Source organism: Podarcis gaigeae (genome assembly GCF_964106915.1).
Source record: "Podarcis gaigeae genome assembly, chromosome: 5".
NCBI classification, from domain to species: Eukaryota; Metazoa; Chordata; class Lepidosauria; order Squamata; family Lacertidae; genus Podarcis; species Podarcis gaigeae.
Genome location: NC_139681.1, coordinates 43,836,349 through 43,863,829, shown reverse-complemented (window position 1 = coordinate 43,863,829; position 27,481 = coordinate 43,836,349). Strand labels below are relative to the sequence as shown.

Sequence of the window (27,481 nt, the reverse complement as noted above, 5' to 3'; positions counted from 1 at the left end):
GTAAGTGGATCTCCTCTCTGCCTGTCATATTCAGCTGAAGTTCCTTCTGTGTCTCTTATGGGGTGGTGGCAAGAACAAATGTTGAGTGTAGCAGTCCTCCAGGAAATACATTGTGTGTGTGTATTATATAATTTTCATTGATGAACTATTGGGCATGGAGTGTGTTGAGAGAGTGTGCTCCATTGCTTTGAGGGACAAGGTCAAATTCTTTGCAGGGTTGCCAAATTACAAGAACACTGCTATGAATCTTGCTGGCGTGCTTGCTGCCAAACCCCATAGTGCTGACGTCAAGAGGCTCATAAGTGCCAATGTTGTGCTCAGAAGTAAAAGCTGGGCCCAACTATCTGAGAAACAGAAAACGTCTGTCATTACAGCCATTAAAAATTTGCCACCATTCATTGAGTGGGACCCAGAAGAAGAAAATGACGATGACGCATAGGGTGGAGCTTGGACCTGAGGCACAAAAGCAGAAGTACTTTAAGGGTATTTACAAGGATGTGACAAAGTATTACCTGCCCAAAGACGAAGGAGAAGTAGAGGAAGTTCTGGACATAAAAAGCAAGGTGTTTTAATATAGTTTGGGCAATTTAAGTATAGAAACTGAGTGCATTCTACCCATATATATAATTTGTGTTCCTGACATTACCTGCTAAGTGCTTTTTTAAAACACATGTTTTTAATGTGTGTAGTTTTCCATCTATTTTTCCAAGTGTTCATTATCAGCTTTTCATATGCACAATCGGCCAGCCACCTGCCCTGCACCTGCACACTAAAAAGAAGACTGAATTCAGTTCTGGTATTGAAAACCAGACCTCTTAGGGATGATCACTGATTCCTTTTATTTGGCTTTTAATATGTTGCTGCCTCTTTTAATTCTTGTGTTTGTTTATTTTATTTTGTTTTATTTATTTACAATTTTATTTTTATTTAAATTGTCTTTTAAGTAAACCCCAGGCATGTTGTTGTTTTAAAAATAAGTTTGTGTGATATGTAGGTTGGTCCTCATTCAATTCAGTTTCAGTAGGTGAGAGATGCAGCCTGACCTGCCAGAGCTATTGTGTACCAGTGATGGTATTGGGTCACAGTGCTATTACCTTTTGCCAAGGACACCATGCCAGTCTGCCTGCAGTGGCTCATAGGACTTGATTACAACTCAAATTGACACTATGCAGGCATTACAATTGGTGGTGGGGAGTAGGAATGTGCATGCTGGTTCTGTTCCATGCTGCAATAGTTGCATTCATTTTCCAGGGTTCTGAAATGTCTCTCTATAGACAAAAGTCTCCCCACTTGGGACGAGTCACCTTCCATTCAAAGTGCATCCATACCACAGTTTGCACATTATATTTGAGATTTCTCATGACATAAAAGCCACTCCTGGAAAATTAATGGAATGCAATTGAATATAGCTCAGGTTTAGCACTCATTTCCATGTTATTTGGTTACGGGGGGGGGGGGGATCCGTTTGTTAACTTGGAAAATTATGGGGGTTTTGCATGGCACTTTCCCTGCCCTTTTCAAAGGTTCACATCACAGCTGCTCATATGATGAATCACAAGGCAACATACCAGGATGCACTGCTCTCCTTCGCCCATTTCAAGGTTCCCACTTTTTAAAAAAGTTGGCCTGACTAGAAAGTCTGCTGTTATTTTGGCATAGAAAGCCATGGAGAGAGGTAAAGTCCAGAAAATTGGCCGAATGTAGAGGGTAAGCATGGAGGAGAGATGAATCATGTGGGTACCACAGTGCGCTTGTGCATACAGGGTGTGCAGAACCAACATCTCTGTTGGCATCTGTTCACATTCATGGATAGTTGTTGTTTGAATGACATTTACTGCAACATGGCGCTATAGTGGTTGAGATGTGACGGGGCAGGAGCTAAACTAACACATTAAACCCCACATATGAATGCAGCCAAAGTTAAAGATACGTCGACCATGGGAGAAAGGGCTAAGCAGTGCATCACCACTGCCTCCCACATGTTTAAACTGCCTTAATTGTCACACCTGCATAAGGCTATTGGGGCGATAAATTCAAGGCTGTTTAATTAACTTAGGTAGCAAATCAGTTTGCACTAATGTAGAATAGCAGTTAGGAATTCTGGAGAAGAAAATGGGTTGCTTATTGTGGATGAGAAAACTGAGATAAGACACGTTTGCAAAGAATGATTCTGGGCCACCTCATGTAATTAAATAAATGTTCCCTAAACTAAATCTGGGAAGGAGATGTTCTTCTGTGGAGCCGGTGGTGACACACAATCACAGTTGTTGTTCTTGTGGTAAGCTTTGCCTTGCATTAGGTTTCACTTATGGTAATTTATCACCTTTACTCTGACTTTTCACTCTTGAATGCTCCAGTGCTCTTCACCTGCCTAAGGCGTGCATTAACGCGAGCATCTGAGCCCAAGTATCTCTGGCTGTTTGACTGACTTAACCTTGGGGTGTTGGTGGGAAATGTCTTTGCTGTGATAAGCCTTGGGGCAGAGTTGTTTGGATTGCAGCGAAGACAGAAACAACCCTAAGAGGGAGTATATTTAATACTTTAATTGAAGGTTTCAGATTCACAGCAGCAATTTGAAATTAAATTACATAGGCTGGAAGTGTTTCCTTTGCAATCTGCACCTGCTGGAACCAAATCAATATAAGATTGTCTTAATAATAGCAGGTAGGTTAGTTAAGCAGTTTCTGGAATTCCTGGGTAGTAGCACCAACCAGGAAGGAGAAACATCGCAGAGATATTATGGCAATAGTCCCTCCTTGTAAATATTTGTGGAGGGGATTTCGCCTTTGGGAAGCGAATTTGTAGAGAGTGGTTGGCAAATGGATCACTTCAGAGGCTCCTTGAAACCAAACGCTTTCTTGGAGAAACTGACTGACAGACTAATCCTAAACGAATACAAAGAGTACGAACATAAGAACCCGGCAGGGTGGGAAGAAAGATCTATCTAGTCCTACCTTTCCTAGTTCAGCCTTTCCCAGCCTTGGGCCTACCAGATGTTGGGGACTACAACACACTGCAGCCCCTGCCAGCACAGCTGTTTCTAAACATGGCCATACAGATGCTTCTGGGTAGCTTTCAAGAGGGGCATAAAGTCCCTTGTTATTTCTCTCAACTTCTGCTACTTGCAGATATTTTGGTTCAGACTTCATTTATTTATTTTATTTTATTGTTACATTTATATCCTGCTTTTCCTCCAAAGAGCTCTGGGTGGCCTACTCTCCTCCCCATTTAATCCTCATTGCAACCCAGCAAAGTAAATTAGGCTTGACAGATTGTGATTAACCCACGGTCGCCCAGCAAGCTTCACGGTTGATCTGGGATTTGTTTATTTCATAAAATTTATACACCACTTGATGTTTTAAAACACCCAACCCTCAAAGTGGTTTACAAAAAGACCAAGAAGAAGAAAAAAATACAATCCTACTTTAAAACATACAAAAGTTAAAATGTGATTACCCCAAGGGTCATTGATAGGGGTTGGCTTCAAATTACAGTGGCCGAAGTGCCCTGAGAAAACAATTTACTGTGATTAAAACCTAGATCTCTTGGTTAAACATGTCTGCTCCTGCCCCTTGCCGCCCACAATTGAGCTCATAGTGCTTCCTTAGCTTGGTGTTGCATTTTTAAAAAATGCATTGGTTGCTTTAAAAATGAAGCATTTGGGGGACTTGTTCAAAAGGGTTGTTTTAGCTGCGACATTTCAGGATGTGCATCTCTGTTGACATGAGATCGTGGCAGCATACTGAAGGTGTGAGCTTCTAGCTGGCTGGTGCTGGGAATTTGATAGGCTGCTTTTCTTCCCATCAACCATGAAGGGAAGGGAGCGGAGTTGAGCTGAGTAGATGTGCATACTCAGGCATGAATCTTCCTGGCCACTTCACTCCTCTACGAGGCCTTTTAAAATGCCCAGGGGATTCCCTGTGGAACCCGGCACCTGTGGGGGGGGGCGCCTGGTTGCCCCCCCTCAGAATTTTGCACCCAGGGCCACACCCCACTCCCCCCCCCAAGCCCACCACTGCGTGATGCATCTAAGATGTGTTGTTTAGAAGCTGAAAGAAGCTTTCTCAATAAATAGCTGGCAACTGTGCAGGCCTGGTACGAACTGTCAGGCACTGGCCATGGGTCTCAGTGGCTTTAAAGGGCCACAGCCCCATTCATCTCCATCCCCGCCTGGATGCTTTTCAGCAGTGGGCAGTCTTGTGGCTTTTCAATGGGGGCTAAGCTGAAGTCCCACCTCTGGTGACAGCCAGTCTTTTTAAGCTTTGCAAAACGTAGTGCCCTGTTCTGTAGATGTATGAAATTTATTGGTGTAGTCCAGAGAGAACTTCATGATGAGGGTAACTTAGATGAGGAACAGCTTGGCTTCCATTCAAAAGTTCTGTTGTCTGTTCACCGCAGAAGCATCTTTGCATATACCACAAGTGTCCTGGACATTCAATTTTTTATTGCTAAAGAACAGCGGCCATTTTGGTTGGCATGATCTCACATGATTCCTCTCCCTGGCACTTTTTTTGGGTGGGTGCCATGCTACAGCACAAAATTGTGTGAGATCATGGGAACCAAAAGGGCCACCGCGCTCTCACGATAAAAATGCAGGAAGATGACATCTGGGAAAATGGCATCCTTGATTTTGGCTTCAAAAAAAGTCTGGCCCTGCAACTGTTGCCACCATTTCCTTCAAAGACAAGGTGGGATTTGGAAAGCTATGTTTTAACTGCTTAACAGCTGCTTAAGCAAAGATGAATTATCATACTTGTGCTGCCTTCAGGTCTTTTCGAAAGTTTGTGTTGACGTGTGCAGTTCAAAATAGGCCTTTTGGTTTTTGTGCTGGATTCAGCTGCTGCAGCCATCGATTGCTCGCATCTAGTCAAATGCTTGTGTTCTTTCAGGGAGAGAAATTCTACCTGTTGCATCGGCTCGCTCTCATCCTTGCCAGCACGCATCATTCTCAGCCCTGCTGTGACATGAAGAAACAGCTGCTATAAGCAGAACTTCCATATTTAGTGTTAAATGGGCCGTATCCAGCAGACATACTCACATTGCCTTAATGTTACACTGTCGTCTAGCTTTGTAATCCAAGAGTGCTGCAATGTTTTGACAGCTTGCTCTGAGATTAACACTTACTTTTGGAGTTCCTATGCAGGCATAACATTATAGCTACTGTACTTGGATGCAGGAAGAATGTCTACACTTAGTCCTATTGTGAAGGGAAGAGTTATGACCATTATATGAGACATTTAATGGTCAAAATGGCATTTCCTCTGCCCTTTATGAGTTCTATTTAAGTGGGTGCATGTGTCTTGCATCCTGTAAATTAGGTATGCTGGAGTGGTCTGCTACAGATAGGTACAATGGCTATAATTTGTATATTGTATTTGTGCAATCTTAAGAAGAAACAAATCTGCTTCCATTTTCCCAGATGGTGATTTTCAGCTGAGAGAGACAATTGTGCTGCTTAGACCAGGGTCACGTTTTTTGAGGTTGTGGGTATCCATCAGAAATACAGGGAATAATTGTTAGGAGGATATGAAGTGAATGGGAAGCAGGGTTCCCTCCACCCTTTCGGCTTTCCCTTTATCCATAGGAACATCAGCTTCAACAAATCAGTGCTGTTGTCTATAGTTGTTCAGGCATCTTAAGTACTGGGTAGTTGCATTAGGAGCACATGTAATTCCCCATTGGTGAGATGCACAAGGTTTGCTTCAGACATTTTGAACATGTGCAAATACAAAAAGCCCACACATCCGGTTTTCACGCCTCCCACTATTGTGCAAGGCCATTAACTACATAATCCTTGAGTCACTGTCCCAAATAACTGCAGCCTGGCAATGTGGCAAGTTCCTTGCAATGCTCATATGACCCACATTTGTTCTCAGTGACTACTTAAAGAAGTGCAAAAACATCAAACAGATTAGGTGGCTTTCTCTGCAATGGAAAAATTCAGGAATATATATATATATATATATATATATATATATATATATATATATACACACACACACACACACACACACACACACACACATATATAATGTGAATGAACTGTGATTTATCACAATAAGGGAGCCAATTTAATGTCTTTTTTAAAAAATATAGCAAAAAAATACTATAGTACAAACAGAACTTGGGTCATTTTGCAATTGCGTGAACTTCTGCTTGGTTTTGCAGTCCTGGTGAATGTGGGCCTGTTTCTAATCTCTACGGGCAGTTAATTATTGGATTTTCTTGAATGATGACAGGTAGGGCAAAGCCTTGCTGTTTTATGAAGAATGGGGACTTCATTTCACACCAGTAGTAAAAGAGGTGATATGTACATTTGATAGCTGAGCCTAATGCAGCTCAACAACCGTAAATTGTATCAGTTACATAATTTTGCAAACTGTACCCATAAAAAGCTACTATCTCTGAGAATGTCTGTTTGATGAGAGAATCCTGCTGCCACCCTCTGGGAAATGGTTGATAGTGAATCATCACATATTTCAGGTTGAAAAAAGGGGGGCGGGTAATGTCTACTGTGAACGTAAACTCCATTTTCCTATGTCTCTCATTCATCACCACTGTTTATAACAGTAGGGCATTGTCTTTCAACTTGATTTTCATTGTCTTGAATATTTTTATTTTTTATAAATGCAATTTAATATGTTAATCAGAGCTAGTAACTTGCCTAGCTATTACACATAGTACAACTTACATAAAATGTAAGTATTTTATATTTCTGGTTGGTTATGCAGAAATAACTCTTTCCAAAGGGCTGGCTTGACCATTAGGCAACATGAGGCGACTACCTCAGGCAGTAGATTTTATAGGGGCGTGGCAGCATTGACAGCCCTCTGGCTATTCCTTCTAAGACCTCTGGCCATTCCCATCTGCAAAGCCTGCGCTGGCCACCCTGTGCTCCTGTCTTAGGAGTGGTGGGAGAAGTAAGATTCAACTGCCATTCTAGCTGACTTCTTTGTCTAGAATGGGGAACGGCATTATTTTGTCCATCACCTTAGAGTATCTTGGGCCAGCCTTGTTGAAATACAACTTTGGTATGGATCCTTAGGTACTCACTTTTTAATTCAAGGGAGGAGATTTCCCAATGCCCCCCCCCCATCTCCCAGGAGTAGATTTTCTGTGAGGAATGCAGAGGTAAGGGAGACAGAAGCAAAACCTCATTCAGTGAACACCAACTCTGTTCCTTCACAGACAGAAAGTTAGGGTTCAAGCCTTTTTTTTCAGACAAGCGTTTTCCACTAGCCCCACCTGGAGACACCAGGGATCAAACCTGGGAGAGGGACCTTCTACCACAGATCTGTTGAGCTCAGGTCCTGCTTGTGTGCTTTGCATAGGCATCTGGTTGACTGCTGTGAGATCTGAATGCTGGACTAGATATATCACAGACCTGATCCAGCAGTGCTGTGCTGATGTTATTCTTTTAGAACACCTGAATGATGTTATTCTTTTAGAACACCTGAATGATGTTATTCTTTTAGAACACCTGATTAAGGCTATTCTTCGCATGCGAAGTATTATTTCCATCACTGGGCCATGACCTTTTACTTCAGTGCTAGCCATATTGTTCAAGCTGCAACAGAAAAGCACCAATAAATTACAGTACAGTACCTAAGGATTTTCACATGTGTTTTTCCACCAGATGTTTCTAGAATTCCTCTGTCACCATCCTAGCATCTGTTGTGTGATTGTTAAAGTACCCTGGTCAGAGTCTCTTCATCCTCCTTACACTGTGTAGAAATATAAATGCTAAACTAGAGGCTGGATCAACTGTGTTAGGTCCTTCCTTTCTAATATTTACAGTTGAAAACAGGTAGCAGAAGTGATGAGAACGGCAAGTATAATACCATATAATGCAAAGGGACCCAGTCGATCCTTTTACCGGGACTCATCAATTTTCAGGATATGTTCTGACAGCTTTTCCTCCTGCTGGCTGTAAAATAGCCGAGCAAAAGAGTTTGCTAAGGGGTGATATTTCATGCCTCTAAAATTTTCTCACAGTCGAGAAATTCTGAAAGAGCATGTGTTCTGTCTTTTTCCTTAAAAGGGGACAGTGGGTTAATTTGTCTCACTGTTATTTATTGGTTTACTTACTTGACTAACAGCTTTGCTGCTTTTGATTGGGAACATTATTATTTTTTGGTAAAAAAAAGGGGGGGGGACGAATTTCTGAATTGCAAAAGTTCATAGCCAAAGGAGGATTTGAAACTTGGCCTCACTATAGCACACATGGTGGTGCTGTGGAGATCAATAACTTTGTGCACAGTTCATCCATTCCCATTGGTGGAGAAAGGTATGCTAATTTTTTACTCTAATAATTTAGATTTTGAATTTGCTACAAAATATAGGAAGCCCTGCTTTTACCCAAACATCTGATACAGCAAGAAAGTGTGTATGTCTCATGTGATGTTCATTAAATGCACGCACACAAACATGTTTCTATTACTTTGCTTATATAGCATGCTCTTTTGATGATGGCACAAGCTTATACTTGCCTTCTCAGATGTAAAACACACTGAGTTCAAGGGGACTTGCTCTCAGGTGAATGGAAGGAGGGTTGCCATCTTAAGTGCTTATTTCATTGGCTAGAACACACAAATACAGTAAACTCAAAGAAAATCCCCTCTTGTCAATGTAAATGTCCCTGTGAATCTGGAGAGGAAGAATCAAAAAATCATGTTCTTATGCATTGCTCTTTTCATTGCGATGTACATAAGATTAAAAAAAAAACCTTTTTGCAGAAATTCCTGGGACAATCAGATGGATTGGCTGTTGCATGTAAAACTTGCCAGGAACTTTTGTAAACTTATAATTTCATTGTTTTATGCCAGAGTAGCTGGGGCAACCCAGTTTGATGGATTGGGTACAAGTAGTAGTAGTAGTAGTAGTAATATGGTACAGTTATTAGTAATTTTATTGCTGTGGTTTCTATTTTGTTTTGTTTGGTACTATTTTATATATTTGAATGAACTTTCTTTTTGAACACTGACCATCATAGCTGTCAACTTTTCCCTTTTCTTGTGAGGAATCCTATTCGGAATAAGGGAATTTCCCTTAAAAAAGCGTTGACAGCTATGCTGACCATTGACCATGATAAAGAGATGGATTGACTGAGTAGGCTCCTTACATTAATATATACCTTTATTGTTAAATTGTTTTTTAAATACATGGTAGGTACCTGTCCCTGATTAATAGGCAGAAGGCAAATGCTAGCTTAGATATATGTGTATATATTATTCAGTTTCGTGTTAGCCCCAAGCCATGTTTTGATGGATAGCAGGGTGATTATTTCGACATACAAAGCAGGGCTGGACTGCTGGCTGGTCTTTGTTTTAACTTTCTGTTGTCAATTTATTTCTGCCCTTCCCAAACTTAATGTTATCTCATCATAAAGAGCTGGCAGCAGAATGGCTGGAAGCCTGAACTTTAAGCATAGCACTTGTGATGTATTGAGCACTAATTGCTTAATGTGATTGGGTCTGTTGATCATGGTCTTTCCTTCAAAAACTAGATGGATAACAGTTCAATGTAATATGCCTTCACAAGTATTGTTCTAGAGTATTCTTCCATGCAGGGGGGGAAATGTCCTGGAATTGGCTCGTGCACTTAGTTTGGCTGCAGTCGTCAATGTGCTTAAGTAGAATAAATACCATATCTAACTGCAATTAATGGGGCTTCTAAGTGAGCATGCTAACAAACTTCTGCACTTAAATTAAGAATCTTATCACGCCCATAATATATGAAAATCTCTTAAGGTCTTAAAGTTCAGCAAGCAGAAGTTTAATCAAAATTATTTCTCATGTTCTCTTAGGTTACCGTATTTTTCGCTCTATAAGACGCACCAGACCACAAGACTGTTTTTGGAGGAGGAAAACAAGAAAAAAAATATTCTGAATCTCAGACGCCAGAACAGCAAGAGGGATCACTGTGCAGTTAAAGCAGCAATCCCTCTTGCTGTTCTGGCTTCTGGGATAGCTGTGCAGCCTGCATTCGCTCCATAAGACGCACACACATTTCCCCTTACTTTTTAGGAGGGAAAAAGTGAGTCATAGAGCAAAAAATACGGTATTTTATCAGGTAGTTCAGAAGTGGCATTTTGTAAAAAAAAAAATCCTTTAACCATTCTCAATCAATTCATGAAATTGAATTCAAGATTTATCAAAGGGAATAGAAAAATTCGGTGAAATTCTTACGGGTGGGTGCAGGGTTTTTGTCACACTCCCCTCACTTTTGAGATAGCCAAAGCATCTGAGGGTCCCTTCTTTTGTTCTACAAGGCATCTCAGCATTCTTCAGCCTCGCCAGTTGTATATGCTGAGGTAATTCCTCCCATGGGGATTTTTCAGATCTGGAAGTGCAGTCAGCCAGGGAAGCTGCAGTGTGCTGAAGAAAAGTTTACAAGAAAGAAAAACATCCACACCACTCATGGACATAAGGCAGAATAAAAAACCCACACCCCATTCTAAATTCAAGGGAATTCTAAAGTGTCCCGAGAATAAAGCAGAAAGAATGGAAACCTCCTTCTCAATATACGGAAATTTGAAGGACAGGTTTTGTCACTAGTAAGAATTGACAAATTCTTGTGATGTGCATTAACATGGACAGACTTTTATTATTATAATGCCCTAAGGTGAAGCCTAATGACAATCTTGTTTTTTTTTTATCTTTGAGAATACTTCAGAAAGTAATTAAAAAATCCATTACAGGAAAGACGGACTGGAAATGTAAACAGGGCTTGTCTTTGCACCGGATGGTGTCATGTGTACTGGTCTGTGGCACAAACAATATCTTAGAAATAATTGCACCAGTATTTCCTAAGGTACCTTTAAACCAACCAGAAACTTTTATTAGGCTCTTCATTTTATCCTTAGAGCCACAATTTCTCAGATTGTTCCCTGTTTCACTGGTGCCCTCAATCCTTTGACACCTGTAAATAAATATGTTGCCAGTGACATTGGGCCAATGCTAGAGTGCAGCTTCCCCTCACACAGATTTGAATGGGTCTTGAGCACTGAAGCACATCCTGCCTCCCACCATTGTTGCATAGCCCAGAGGCTGCAAACAACTGAAGAAAAAGGCAATTAAACGTATCACTTCAGAAAAGCCCGAACAACTTCACCATATTAAAAATAATTACAGAAGGAAAACAAGTGGAGTTTTGACAAGAGTAAGCAACAACCTGAACAAATTAAAGGAGATTTGTAAGAATTATTTATAGCAACAAAAGTTGGTGATTTTTTTAAAAAAATTCTTCAGGAGTGGGGTGATCTGCCAAATTGTTATGCAACAATCACCAAGACCGATGAATGAATCTCAGCTCTGCAGAAGAGTATATTTAATTACTTTAACTTCAGCCCATTTCTACTTACTAGACAAATGAGACAGAGACACCACCCACAAAGTCATGTAAAGTGTCACTGAATCAAGCAGAAGGCAGTTGCAAGAATATTACTGAAATGAATCTGAGGCTTCTCCGTAAAGATAATATCCATTGAATAAAGGGGATGTGAACATAGCCAAAGCTGTACCTACAAAGTCTCTTGGATTTTGTCAGAGATATTTAACAGCATACATTTGTTGCAGCTCTCAGGCTGCCAAATTACATTTTAAAGTTGCCACGGAGGAGATGACAGAACTGACGTCTAGTGCTGGGAGGAAAGTGCCAAGGAACTAAAACCTAGGACTCTAGCACAAAGGGACCAAACGGCCTTATTCTCTGTAACAGAGAATTCTCATAGTTTTCCAGAAAAGGAAAGTCCTTGCCTCTGTTCTCTGTTGTGCACCAGGGCCACTTCTACAGATAGTCAAAAAGTATTTTGTAGTTCCTAGTCCTGCAGGAGGCATTTGTTGTTATTAAAGCCAATTGGGTCCTTTGGGGTCCATTTTTAAATTTTTTTGTTATGAATGCCGTTATGAATGAAGTAAGCTGTCTTACTATTTATTTAGCATTTATTGCCCAAACAGACCAAAACTAACCAGTTTCCAAAATAAAAAACCAATCACATCATTAATAAAACAACAACAACACAGAAATTTAAAATGCAGAATAATTAAAATTCACAATAAAGCAATCATATTGAAACAAAAATGTAAACATCTAGAATTAAGAAATCAAACGGTTCCATTAAAGCAACACAGCCACATCAAGAGAGCAAAAGGGATGTCTGTGCAAACAGGTGCATCTTCAAAATATGGTGGAATGGCAATACTGATAGCACCTCTCATATTTCAGGGGGAAGTGCATTCCACAACATTAGTGCCACCAGTCAAGAAACCACAAGCTCCATGCCACCATAAGCACTTACGTGGTGCTTTTCACCAGAAGGGTAGGAGATCAACATTTTAATAAAATTAATATAACGATGCTCACTTTGGCCAGGCCCTTTGGTTTGCAAAACCTGAGCTGTCTGCATGCTGGCTCCATTATCCATTTTATTTATTTCAAAAATATTTCTAGGCTGCTTTTCCAGGCAGTGCCCACCCAGCTCACCACACAAAAAAGGCTACCAAATAGCAACAGTGCAAAACCTAAAACCTCCCGGCACATATAAAAGCCAATTAAAAACATACCCAGCCAACCACTTAAGAATGTTTTCCACAGCAACATCAAGCCACAGCTCAGACAGTACAGCTAATCTCAAAGCAAAATCAGCACCCCTGAATCTCTTTGTCTTAAAAAAAAAATATTGTTGTCTTTAATGCAACCCTAAACGTACTTACCTGGGAGTGAGACCCATTGAACTCAATCAGACTTGTGTCTGAGCAGACATGGATTACACTGTTTGTCTGCTATGTCAGTGTAACATTTACATTAGCAAGATGATGAATTTTCTGCTTTATTCTATCCTACCTTTAACAACATTCTTCCCACCAGAGGGGAGAGCACTGGGCCTGGACCCTTCCCTCATACGCGGGTGGGCGTCGCCTTCGACACTGCGCCCAGTCTCCTGGCCCACAGGATGCTTCCAGTGACATCTCGGAGCAAGAAGCCAAACAGAAGGAATCAGAATAATGGGGAATAACATTCTGGCTCAACTTTTGGATCAGGCAGCTCGTGCCAGATTAAGTAATTTAGCGCTTGTGAAACCAGAAAAGGCAAAAGCAGTGGAGAATTACCTTATACAGATGGGCAGTTAGGTTGGAAGGTAACCAGTGGCGTAGCGTGGGGGTGCAGGGGGGGCCGGCCGCACCGGGCGCAACATCTGGGGGTTAGGGTTAGGGGGCGCAAATCCACGGGTTAGGGGGCGCAAATTACTTGCCTTGCCCCGGGTGCTGACAACCCATGCTACACCACTGAAGGTAACTGAACAAGGGTTGATAGAAATACTTGAAAAAGTGAGTCAGCAAACTGACAAGAAAACAGCAGTAAAGTTCAACAGAAGTTTAAAATGATTATATGATTACACACACACACATATGAAAATAGCCGTGAATTGCTCATTCATGCCGCAGCAGAGTAGAGCATGAGTCACTGTAATACAGTCGGTATTTGTGTCTTCGATAGTTTGCATTTGTTATTATTTGTTATTTGTTATTATTTGTTTGCATTGCCAACACTATTGGACTGTAGCATCCCAAACACTTAAGGCAATGTTACATTTCATTACTCGCAAGATGCTGTCAGTATCACTTAAGAAGGAGTATACATGTATCTATTTCACTACTGAGATATATGTTCAAAACATGCCCCTCCAATCTCCTGCAAATAAAACCTAAAAGCATTCATTTTTATATTAAAATAGATGCCACATATGCTTTTCTTAAGCAGCATCAACATGAGCACAACATACTATTGTAAGCAATCCTTAAGGTCAGGCAATAAAAATGTTTTTTTTATTATTTAATGTGAGAATGTTTTCAGCAAGGCACAGTGACTTGCTTTTGAAATATTGATTTGCCACCAGCTCATAACATTTTATCTGTTTTTGTGTTTTATGATTCTTATGCTTCAGTTAGTCAGGTGCCCAGAATGCTGTGGCTCATGAACATTATAAAAAATTAATGTATTGTGTTTTTGTTATGAAAACTATTTCCAGACATTCTATAATAGTAGCCAAAAGAGAATAGAATATGTTTCAGCTCATTTGGAGGGGAGACTGCACATGAAACATCCATTACCTTGTCATTGTTGAGAGATTGTCTTCAGTATGCATGACTTACCTGTTGTTTTACAATCAAGCAATTCTTTGGCAAGTAATTTCAAAACATCTGTAAATAAGTGGGGCTTCTATTTACCTTAGAGCCAAGCTAGATGAAACACCATGCACAACCTTAGCAACTGTATGAATGATTTTTTTAAAAAGCAAACAGCAGGTGCAGAGGGCCTGAACTGGATTAGCACCCTGGATGGGGATAAAGGGCTTTATTTCATTAGCATCCAATTGGGCGGTCCTAAGCCCAATTGGGGGCCCTGCACTTTCACTGAAGAAAAAGCTCCCATTTGCACCAATGAAAGTTTTTCTTCCAATGCAAATAGAAGGCAGAGGGCCCCTGTTCTGGATCAGGACCCCAATCTGGATTGGCCCTTCATAACTGCTGTTTACCTTTTTTTTAAGGCATTCAGTAATAGCTCACTGACTGAATGGTATCTCCTCTAGTTCGGCTCTGGGTCTATACAGTCAGAATTAGAAAGCAATGTGTAGAATATTTCCAGATAGGAATTTGTCTAATCCTCTTTTCAAGCTGTCCAACTTGGTGGTCATCACTATTGCTTGGGGGAGAAAATTCCATAATCTAACAATGTGCTGTACAGTGGTACCTCGGGTTAAGTACTTAATTCGTTGCGGAGGTCTGTACTTAACCTGAAACTGAAACCTGAAGCACCACTTTAGCTAATGGGGCCTCCTGCTGCCGCCGCGCCACCGGAGCACGATTTCTGTTCTTATCCTGAAGCAAAGTTCTTAACCTGAAGCACTATTTCTGGGTTAGCGGAGTCTGTAACCTGAAGCATATGTAACCTGAAGTGTATGTAACCCGAGGCACCACTGTATGTGAAATTAGTAAAAATTTTGCACCATGTATCACTTGTTTATGTTGAATTGCATTTGCCATTTAACAGCCAATGTCGTCAGTCTGGAAGGTCCTTTTGGAACTCTTTGCAATTCCTTTTTTTGTTTTAACCACCCATGAACAGTTTTGTATGATCAGCAAATTCGGCTACCTCACTTTTCTCCCTTAACTCTACAGTAGTTCATTTATGAATAAGTTAAACAAAAAACCAAATGCTAACATTGTTCCGTGGTGGACTCCACTTTCTATGCCCCTCCATTGGGAGAACTGTCCATTTATTCCTACTGTGTCCTTCCTGTTACTTAAGCAGTACCTGATCCACCCAGAGGACCTCTCATCTTGTTCCTGGACTGCTCCAAGATTCAGGACTCTTTGGTGAGGTACTTTGTTAAAAGCTTTTTGAAAATCCAAGAACATTATGTCAACTGGGAAAAAGCAGGCACCTGTTTCAAAACTTGTTTGGAAAAACCTACATAGATCTGCCTGCTACCTGCTCAGTATTGCCATAACAAATACATTGAAAAGCCGCTATTGTGTTTGGATCTGGGAGGGTATCCAAGAAAGTCTGGGTAAATAATTGCAGCAACTCTTATATCATGTCTTATACCTTGCCTGAGGTGAGTAGCAATTGTTCCCAGAGAAGTTCCAGTCACAGGATGGGCTCTGCTACCCGCTTTCTTTGGGGTTTATGTTCGAATATGATCAGAGAACCATTTCATCTTTTGACATAGTGAGGGCACGTGCAGCAAGGCTTGACCTCTTCTTCAGTAGGCTTTCCTGGGCCCAAGGAAGGGAATTACAGTGACTAATTAAACTTGTATCTATCATCCTGTTGTGATAAGAGGATTGGCAGAGGGATCAACTGCTAAACCCTTGCTTCACCTTCTGGCTTCAAGGGAAGTGCCAGACCAGAGGGGATGTCTGCCAAGAGAGCAGTTGCTTTCGAGCACAATCCCATTCATACCCACTCAGAAGCGAGTCTTGCTGAGTTCAAGGAGTAAGTGTACTTAGGAGTCCTCAAATGCCACGCCCCTCAAATATACAACAACAACAACACTTTATTAGAGTCATAGACCAGCATAAGGAGGGAAAGATACAATCTTTTAAAATCGTTTAAAATCTAAAAGCACACACTAAAAGGAGTTAAAACAGAATATCTATCTATCTATCATCTATCTATATCTATCTATCATCTATCTATCTATCTATCTATCTATCTATCTATCTATCTATCTATCTATCATCTATCTATCTATCTATCTATCTATCCATCCATCTATCTATCATCTATCTATCTATCTATCATCTATCATCTATCTATATCTATCATCATCTATCAGAATCCAAAAGAAGCTAAGAAAGTCTAAAAGAAGGGTTAGGAACCTCAGACAAGAGTGAAAGAGCACAAAAGGCTACTATATATAAGACCACAGATATCAGTCTACAGAGCACTCCAGAGTGCCCATTATATCTAGTTTGTGGCACAGGTCATCATCATCCGTCGAATCCTGAGCGCTGCTGTGAAGAATCTGGCAACATCATATGTTATAGCAGGAATGGCATCTGAAAGCAGCAGGGAGTATAAAATTGTCCTGTGCGCCTCGGGTTCTTATGCAGTGATGGTAAGATGAGGCTAGTACGAATGTCTCTATAATAAAGACACTAGAGAAGCACATGTCCTGTTGTTTCTATTTGTCCAGAGTCACAGGGGCATTGCCTCTCCAGATAACAATCTTCCTGTATCGACCTTCAAGGACAGCTGAGGGGAGGACATGACATCAAGCCAAGGTCAAGGCCCTCCAGTGCTTACGGACATCTAGTTTAGCTAGATATGCCATAGGGGACACAGAGTACTGGAGGATTCATTGGCAATAAAAGTTGGGGTCCTGGCTAGATCCAGTTGGCACTCAGTGTCTGCAACATGTTGTTTTATGAGAGCTTTGGCCTGATTGTATCTCATGCCGAGTAGAAAACCTGGAGAGAAGCCCAGGGTTGAGATTTTAGTTACTACAGCCTGTTTCCATGTGGACTGAAAATCATCGTTCATAGTTAGTGGGGCAAGGCCAAGGGGAAATAAAGATATTCTGAGCCAGTGGTTGAGTATGGTCACCCACACTCTAGCCTCTACTTTTATGAAACCTGTCTCTAGTCTCAGGGTGGCATTAGAGACACATTTTGGGACGTGAAGGGCTGATCTTAGAAATTTGGATTGTACAGGTTCTAGAAGTGTAAAATTAGAGAAGGGGCCCAGCTGGGTACCATAGAGAAGTTGTGCTATTGGTTTGGCTTCAAATAGTTTGAGTGCTGCAGGTATATAGTGGCCACCTCTTTTAATAAATTTAAGGATATAGTTCAGTGCCAACGGTGGGTGCTTGTTCTGGTTCTCCTTGTCTTCTAAGTTATTTACTTATCCATTGACTGGAGCTAGAACAAGGCCAAGCAAGGACACAACTTCCCAAGAAAGGAGGGAAGATAAGTGGGGGGCAAAGGTGACAGAGGGACGCAAGACATAGGCTGATCCCAGGGAAACAAAGCAGGAAGCAGGCAGGGCCAGCTCTATCATTAGGCAGAGTGAGGTGTAAGAACAGGGATGGGGAATGTATGGCCTTCTGGATGTTGTTGGACTCCTGGGCCCAGCCAGCATGGCCAGTGATCAGAGTTGCCATGCAGCAACTTTTGCAGAAGTAGCAGCTCGTGCCCACTAGGACTTGTGTTGCTCAACAGTAGGAGGAGCCCCAGTTAATCACAGGCAGAGCCAACTAATTCTGGTTTTGTCCCCAGCTTCCTCCTCCTTTGTGAGTCCTACAAAGACAACACTGAAACTGAGGAGGAACAGCCAGCCAGGTTCTAAGTAAGAAGGGTGGAGGCTGGTGAAGGACAGCCTGAGGTTGGTGGAGCATCAGCCTCCATTGATGCGGGTCACAGGTTCTCCATTCCCATGTTAGGCTATAGAACTACCCTTTATCTGCCAAGTGCCAATGTCAATGAAATATTTGGTTGCTAGCATGGACAGCTTCTGCAAATGGAATAACTATCTTATCCAGCAGCAAATTGTATTGGGCTAGCTTTGGAAGGGGACGGCCTCCTGTCCTACTGATTTCCATAATGCAGGTGGGAGAAGAGAAAATGAGTAGCAGCTGAAATCTCAAGGAACACACGAATGCTGAAATTTTCAGGATTCTAGGTAGAACCGCAAAATACACACAAGTGCTCAGGAACATAGGAAGTTGTCTTACACTGAGGCAGACTATTGGTCCATCTTCCTCAGTATTGTTTACACTGTTTGGCAGCAGATCTCCAGGGTTTCTGATAAAAATATTTCCCAGCCCTATGTAGGGATAGAACCTTGGAGCGTTCTGTATTTAAAGCAGTTTCACTATCACAGTTACAGCTTTCCCCTAGATATTAGGTCTTCATAGATATTCCATAATTTGGTTTCCAACTGCAAGGAGAGGATTATAGCCAGGTGGCAGAAAACCTATATCCCACATGGTTCCAGCGCTCCATGTGAGGACAGCAGGACTGGGACCTCTGCTGGAGACCCTAAGAGGGAAGCAGCCAATCAAAGGTGACTACTGAGCTTGATATAACATTGGGCTGTGTAAGGATAAGCTTATTTTTCACCTGTGCACTTAATTCTTAAAAATGTAGAAAGGATCAATTTACTGCTTCATCATCTTAGTGATATAATAGAAGCAAGGAATTCTTACACAGTGTCACTCTTCCAGCCACCCTTCCCATGTGTGTTGAGGATATTCTGATTTACAGTAAATAATAAGACACACAAATGAGATCAGTAGGGTTCCCCCGCCTTCTTTCTTTTGTATCACAGCAGTAAGATTCTGGTGGAGACACCTGTCTTCCTTGTCTACTTAGCAGGTGAAACAGCTCTAGAGCGCATTTACTGTCAACAATGTTCAAAGCAAATATAAAATGATGTGAAGCCAAACAAGGTCACCTTTGATGACTTAGAGAACCGATTGGAAAGAATGCTGTCACATTGGAAAGAAGCTCATCAGATGGGCTTTGTGTATATATGTATTTTGTCTGTGTTTATAGTTTTATTTGCCCATTCATGCCTATTAAAGGAGAGATCTTTATATCAGAATGAGGCATTCTAATTTCTCTGTATTTCAGTTGCCTTGGTGCATGCAGCCTTCTTATATCATTTGGGGAGGGTCAGGAAGCAATGTTCCTCTCCCTGTGTCTCAGATCGCTTGTGATTATTCCCCTGGGGCAGCTATAGCACTGGTTATGATGAGGTATGAAAAGTAATCACAACAAGCTGAAATGTGCTGTTTGGGAACAATTTGCTCTTGTATATCTAGGCCTTTGAACCTTGCTGCGGATTTTGTCTCTGAAATCTCTCTTCAACCCACAAAATATGAAAGTTGTCCCTGTGCTAAACACTCATTATATGATCTCTTCGTGTCAGTGCTCCCGGCCACAACTTTTCAATTCCTCAATAATGGGCCACATCAGCTCCTCCAGTTTATTTTGTTTCTGTCGCATCTCTTCATAAAATATTAAGGTACCTCTTTACCATTTAGGAAGGGAACTCGTTCCTGAACTGAGCTCAACTTGACCTAAATTGCAGATGAGCCATGCAACATTGTCCTTAAAGGCGGGTGATGATATCATCATGAGGGATGTGCCAGATTTTCTGCCTGTGGAAAAAACTGGGGCAGAAAGGAGGCTTGGGGTGGCGGCAGCACAAAAGACTCCCTGGGGGGAAGGGGGGAGGAAGATCCAAACATACGTTTTTGAACTTTTTAATGTGTGGCATTCTCCCTCTCCTCTGATCCCCCTGCACAGTTTCCTTATCACACACTGCACCCTGTCAGTCAGATGAACCATGTGATGTAGCCTGATTTGACTCTTTAATGTCATCATCACTGAAGGCAAATGAAATAGTATTGCTTTTTGTGGTAGGTGCACACCTGCACTATCAAGGTGAGCAGGCAACATTCTGTCTTCCTACACTAGGCAACACAACCTCCCCCCCCCCCTTGCAGCATAGTGGGGGAAGACATGCAGTGATGCCAGGTTATCTCAGCACCATGGACTCCTTTCCACCCTGCCCTAGCCCCTTGAAATATAGTCCAATGGGGTGGGGAGGGGGCTTTGTGCAGGTAGGGGAAGATTTTGCCCTAAGGGGTTCCACTATTCATTGCCACTTATATCAGCTTTAGATATGAACTGTTGGATAAATGAAGCTGTATTGTAAAAAAAGTGGGAGATTATATTGAATCTGTTGTGGTTGATGAGCAGCTTTGAATTATGTATGGATTTGGTATACATGTGTGCCCTGACAATTCAGCCTATTTCTAAGGGGTTGGACTCCCAGGGATTTATGAATGCAATGTGAATATGAGCACAGAAGATTTACGGATACTCCAAGCAATTTTGTAATTTATCTCCAAACTGCTTGTTGGCCGAACCTATCGGATGCTTGAGTGGCCAAGTAGTATTGACATGGTTTTTGTGCCCATGCTAGTTATTGTGTATTCCTTATCTGGGAGAAAGATTGTATTACGTGCTGCTGAGTTTCTTGTGAGGATTTAGTATAACCGTTGGCAGCAACCTCCCTTACGTGTTCCTAGTAGTCAGACAATTCAGAGTTTGCTTTTTTGTGTCACACAGTGGGACCATCAGAGTAGCAGTGAAGGTCACCTTCCTACATAAGGACCCTCACTGAACAAGAAGAAGCAGTGGAGGCTGGTCCACGAGCCCCGCCTACTTCAGCCAGCCCCCACCTGCCTGCCTCCTTACCTACATCCACTCCAGCGGGCCCAGCTTCCTCTTGCTTAGTCTCAGCGTTGGCCTTGTAGAACTCAGCAGAGAGGAAGATAGGGAGAAAACTAGAATTAGTTGGCTCTGCCTGTGATGGGCTCTGGCGCCACCTACTGATGGTCTCCTCGCCTCCCACCCTGTCAGTCTCTGAGCACCAGCCTCCAAGTGATCAGCAGAGAACATGGGGTTTGTTTAAGTAAGGTTCTGCCGTCCCTACTTTTGCTCTTGTCCAGCATGCACATTGCAGAGAATTGTGACAGACCTAATGCTACCCTTTGCATTTCACGGCTTTTGGGACCCACTGTTTATAAACTTTCTTCGTTTCCTCGGTGCCCCATGGAGTGTGTGTGTGCATGCATGCATGCATGTATGCTGACCAATATGTTTGGCAATGGAAGATAGTAACATCACATGTATCAAAGTGCCAGGTTAGCTGGAAGTGTGCAATTTTGAAGTACAAAGTGGGTGTGCAGTGGGAGGTGCTGAGTCAACTTGCTACCCAGTTCATCCTCCAGGAATATTTTCTCCCAGGTGGGCTGCAATATCGAGAAAGCATCCTATGATGGGCACAGGTAAGCATGATCTGCATCAGGTCACACCGTTGATTCTTCCTCCCCCCCCCCAATCCATCATGACATTATTTTGTCAACACAATTGGTAAATAGAAGTGGTGAAAGAGTCACGGAGTCCCCCCCCCCCCGTGAGCCCAGTTGCCTGAATGTGTATGTAGCTGCACATGTTTCAAAGATCACCTGCTAAAACAGGAGCTGGGCTGGCAGGCAAAGTGCCAACCACTTCTCCTTTCTGTGGTTAACAATGTTAATTTGTTGGGGTAGAGTTGCATTATTTATGCTGACAGCAAGCGGGGAAGTGATGTGTGCCTTGGCAAGGGGCACAAACGGTGGGACTCACAAATAAGGACATTTCAAAATCACTTCGCAGTTACCCTGCCTAGTTACCCCCTAGCCTAGAACATGTCACAAGGGATATTTTTAAAGACCCAGTTGATATTCTAAGGAAGCCATGTGCTTCATGAAATGTACATATATATTCACTCGAGGCAGAAACAGTGAGGAGTGCTTGCCATGTTGGCCATCCAACGGGTTTTGGCTACCTTTTACCTACTTATGATGCTGATTCAGGAGCTGAGCTTCTCTCCTTCCATAGCCCATTCCCTGGGGTCAGCTTTCCCCTTAGCTGAAACTGATACTGGAAGGCAGCCTGACCAGAAGATGAGGGCAGTAGGGCTGCAGGGCAAAAGTGGCTTTTCCCACACCCATTCCACTTCATGCATTCATAGCCTTGTAGGGTTGGAAGGGACCCCCAAGGGCTATCTAGCCCAACCCCCTGCAATGCATTGATACAGCAGAGTTACATTTCAAGATAGAGACCTGCTCCTGTGACATGCAGTTTGGCTGAAAGTATTTTAGTTGCCAGTGGTGCTTGTAGCAAGAGATGGATTTCCATTCTAAAGTCATAAAGTCAATAAATTGTGAGTAGGCACTAAATGCCCTGAGAATGCTGACTTGTTCTTGGTCTTTTGTGGTGTTTAAAGTGCTCCGAAGTGTCTGAAAGAGTTCATCTTGAAGATTAAGGACAAATTTCCTGAGGCAAAGCAAATAAGTATCTTAAAATGTTTTCTTTTTAGGCACTGCTCTTCCTTCTGGACAACATGATTTTTGTATCCAAGAGTGAATAAAAAAATACAGTGGATGAAGCAGAAAGATTAGTAGTATTATTTATTAAATTTATATTTAATCATAATACTAATACAAAAGAAAAACAAAAGAGAAGTCAAATCGTCTTAGTTCTAGAATACTGCAAAATTTTAAAACTTAGTCTTGTAAATTTTTGTTCAATTTTTTTTCAGCAGTTGCATCTTATATCAACTTTCTTCCCTTCCTCCCCCATCTAATTCTTCCTTGGTTTTCACTTTCGGTGTGACTTGCTGTTCATTAAAAACACTTTTAATAACCTAACTATATAATGCAAGCAAAACCAATACCCTTTAGTCAATCAAGGTTAAAGTGGCTTGATTAGCTCATGTGCGGACACATATGAAAGAGGTAGTCCAGTGTGTTCTTAAAAGCCAGTGTAGTGGTACTTAGAGTGTTGGACTGGGAGATCAAGGTTTAAATCCTGCCCAGCCATGTAGCTCGTTGGGTGATCTTAGGTGAGTTGCTAACTCTCCGCCTAACCTGCTTCACTGGGTTACTGCAAGGATAAGACCATATATACAACCCTTAACTCCTTGGAGGGTGAAATACAATGATAATTAAATCTAATCTAATTCTAGTCCTGCCTAGATCACCATTAAACAATAACCCATGATTCTATGAAATGGCAAATACTGCAGGTCTGAATGCAGGTACTATCACTGAATTCCTTTTGAGTCTCTGCTTCACCATCTTGCTGATTCTCCACTACACCCCAGAGTTCAAACCCATAATTAACCTACTGAACTCAACAACAAGAAACTGAGGAACAAGAGCAAAGTAGATTTCAGAGAAGCAACAGGCATTTGTCCAGATAATGACATTCAGAACACTTCGGTCACCAGGATAAAAGTGAGATATAAACTGAGTCTGAATCAAGACTGAGGGGATGCTTTTGAGAAATGTGGCGTGGGAGAAGGGACATTTAACTTTCACACATTAGACTAAGCTGATCAGTGTGCTTCTGGTGCCTAACCCAGGCTGCTGCCTCCACCAGCCTGTTCTTTATATGAACAGGCTGGTGGAGGCCTGTAGTAGATCCTGTGGTTTCAAAAGAGCCAAGTTAGAACTGGCACAGGATTATGTGTATCATTTGAAGTTGATTCAGTTGGCTTCCCAACCATCTGAATGGAGCTGGTGTGTCAAATAGAGATGCTGTAGCAAAAAGTACACACACGCCTGCCATCTTTCTGCCCTGGATAACACAAATGAGAAGGACTTCAACTCCCATCAGCCCCAGTGGCCCATGGCCAAGGATAATGGGACTTGTAGTCCAACAATATCTGGTCCAAATCAAATGTATTTGTATACTAGATAATAATCAATCAAACCTTTATTGCATTAGCATACAGCCATAGCAGGATAAGACAAAAATGCTAGAGACAAGCAACCAAACAAGATTCAAAGCGATATTACTGGCGTTATGACATTTAAATTACCCTAAGACAATAATGTAAAGATTTAGTTGCCGGCGCCGGGAATCTAAAATGCGGATGTATATAAAGCATATAATGCCCCCAAAATAGGCTTGGCACATTAAGTTAAAAAGGCAATAAAAAGAATTAAAACAGGTCCAGGTCTAGGACACACTACCCAGTCAGAGTAGCCCTGAGTTTCAAAGCCTGCACTATAAAGATTGCCACCCCACGTGAAATTTGGGGATTTGCGTCCACAAGAAGCGATTTCAAACAGTCTTCCTTAGATGTGATGGTGGACGGGATCAAGAGGAGGAGCTTAGTTCTTATTAGCTCATAAATAGGGCAGTAGAAAAAGAAATGTATGAAGTCCTCTACTTCTTTCATTGTGCATGGACATAGACGCTGAGTAATAGGGGTCTTAGAATAAATCCCCTGCAAGAAGGCCGTGGGTATAGAATGGAAATGGGCCATGGTAAATGCTCTTCTCAAATTGGGCTCCGTCAGGTCTTTCAAGTAGTTGGCAAGTGATCTTACCACTTTCACTTTAGGGAGCCACATGGAGAGGCGAGCTGTGGTGGACTGTGCCCGGTCCATGGCCTCGTCTCTTGTAAGAATCCAGGCCCGGATTTTATGTTGGTCCCAAGATGACAGCGTGTCAAGATCTGGGAGGGAGTAGCGTGCAGTAATAGTCTCCATGGCCTTGGACCATTTGTTGCTATGAGAACAAGTTAAAAAGGCTTGCCTGGCTAGTAGGGAATCTTGGGGCTTTGATTAATTTACAATAAAAACTGATAATTCTAATGTGGGCTCTCGCAACAATGGAGGGGAGGCCCAGTTCTGTTCTTAACTGTGCAGCAACCGAGCCCTTGGGGAGACCCAGTAACTTTCGTGTAAAAGTGTTTTGTAGAATCTCGAGCCGTTGTAGTGTTTTTAAATTCCACCCCCAGATTTCAACCCCATTCAGTAACATCGGGATGACTTTGCTGATAAATGCTTTCCTGATTGGTGGAACCAACTGGCCGCCTTTTGCATAGAAGAATTTCTCCAAGGCTTTGATGGTTCTACGGGCAGCCAGGATGGTCATATTTAGGTGAGCTGACCAGCTAAGCCCATGCTGAAAAGTGATACCCTCGAAATTCCAAAATTGCTTCCGAATTTTCGTGCCAAAAGTAAGAATTTTGGTTTTGGCAAAATTGATTTTGAGGGAGTTGGTATCACAATATGTCATGAGCCCTCTGAGCATGTTGTTTAAGCCCTGCTTGGTTAAAGTCAGTATCACCATGTCGTCCGCATAGAGTAATATGGGGATCTTGCGCTGTTGTAAAGAGGGGGCAGATTGGTTTAGGGCCTTCATGGTTGTAACGATGTCATTGATGTAGAAATTAAATAGAAAAGGGGCCAAGAGGCAGCCCTGTTTGACCCCTTTATTCAGAGGGAAAGAATCAGAAAGAGCTCCCATAGGGCCAAGTTTTCCTCTGGCCGATATGTCATTGTGAATTTCCATAAGAAGGTGGAGGAGTCTCTTATCTATGTTGGTGTAACTAAGCTTCTGCCATAGCCTATCTCTAGGGATGGAGTCAAAAGCGGAGGTCAGGTCCACAAAGGCCGCATGTAGTTTGCAGTTGAACCTGCTTAGGTATTTATCAATCAGGGTAAATAGAACAAGACATTGGCCAGATGTACTATGACCTTTACGGAAGCCAGCCTGTTCCGGGTGGAATAGCTTTGTTTCTTCTGCCCACTCAATTAATTTCTCTAGCAAAAATCTAGAGTAAACCTTGTATGATATGTCCAGCAGGCTGATAGGTCGATAGTTACGCGGATCTTGTGGGTCCCCCTTTTTATGTATTGGGATGACTATGCTCTGTTTCCAGTTAGGTGGAATTATAAGAGTAGCATTAATAGTGGTAAAGAGAGATGCTAAGATAGGGGCCCACCACATCTGGTTCGATAAAAATACCTCAGGTGGTATCGTATCCTCCCCCGGGGATTTATCCCCTGATAGCATGCTGATTAGTTGTAAACATCTCTCTGGGGAAACTGGTTCCCAGGTGGGCAAGGCAGATGCTGGAAGAGTAGAGACTACGTTTACTTCGGGATCTGGGGCGGAATACATCTGAGCAAAGTGAGAGTGCCAACTGGCTGCTGTGATGTTATTAACGATGAATGAGTGGGGTCTTAAACCTGCATTAATTAAATTCCAGAATTTGTTGTCGTCACGGGTTGTAATGGCCACTGACAGCGCCGTCCAGCGTTCTTTCGCAAAGAGCAATTTCTTATGCTGAAGCAGCTTCTTGTAGTATGAACGAAATTGGGCTAACTTTATTAATGGATAGGTCGGTTGGTTAGAGCATGGTGCTGATAATGTCAAGGTTGCAGGTTTGATCCCTGTATGGGACAGCTGCATATTTTTGCACTGCAGGGGGTTGGACTAGATGATCCTCAGGGTCCCTTCCAACTCTACAGTTCTGTCATTCTAATATTAATTGCTGCTGAAATAGCCATAAACACCAGTTTTTGCCCGAAACCCACCTTGGAAACATCCTGGCTTCCAATATTCTTAAAAAAACAAAACCTGCAAGGGATGTAGAAGGCTTATCATTTGTAGAGAAGAGCATCCTAGTAGTGCCCTGGCAATGACAAATTGAGTATTTAGGTGTGCTGGATTTGCAAAGTAAGACATGCCCGCCAGGTCTGCAAAAGAATGTGTGTGAGTTAAAGCTTTCACCAGAAAGAAATTTTGAAGAAAGCAAGGTTGCTTTAGGCAAATTCTCCAGCACCGCTTAGGAAAAAAAAAAAATCTGACTATGGGAATCAGGAAAGACAGCCTCAGGGACTGAAAGAAAGCTGTGGTGTCAGGCTAAAATGGATCACTTCACTCAATTAGATACATTTCATGAATTTTTTTTTTTTTTTAGATCTTTGCAAGATGGCTGATCTTCTGTGCCACTTAATTTTCTGTATGTCTTCTAATGCTTTCATTTCCATAAATTTGATTGTAGAATGCTATCTCATCATGAGTTATGTCTGCCGCATAGATACAGTGGGGTAGTACAAACTGACAAGAAAACTAATATGACACAGTGATATGGTGAAAGAAGTTACAGTGGTACCTCAGGTTACATACGCTTCAGGTTACAGACTCCGCTAACCCAGAAATAGTGCTTTAGGATGAGAACAGAAATTGGGCTCCGGCGGCGCAGCAGCAGCAGGAGGCCCCATTAGCTAAAGTGGTGCTTCAGGTTAAGAACAGTTTCAGGTTAAGTAAGGACCTCCGGAACAAATTAAGTACTTAATCTGAGGTACCACTGTATTTTCCATAGCGAGCAGCTAGGAAATAATCATTTGCCCTGTGAAGCATCTTCATACCATGTGGGCCTTAGAAAAGCTAAAAATGGTCTTGGGATTGTTTCCTTTGGTAGATTGAAACAATCCCATGACAGGTACCTGATGAGAATTTCAGCTGTTTGTGGTTTGCATACTGCCTTCTGTCCTTCCTTCCTTCCGTGTGTTTCATATTCAGATCACAAAAAAGGCTTTAAAAACAAACTCC

The 27,481-nt window shown here is 42.0% G+C and overlaps 1 protein-coding gene across 4 annotated transcripts in view; it reads left to right on the top strand.

Annotated features, from left to right (window-relative positions):
* Nucleotides 1-27,481, top strand: part of PTPRE (protein tyrosine phosphatase receptor type E) — a 175,980-nt gene that overhangs the window by 3,124 nt on the left and 145,375 nt on the right. The gene's annotated exons all lie outside the window — the stretch shown is intronic.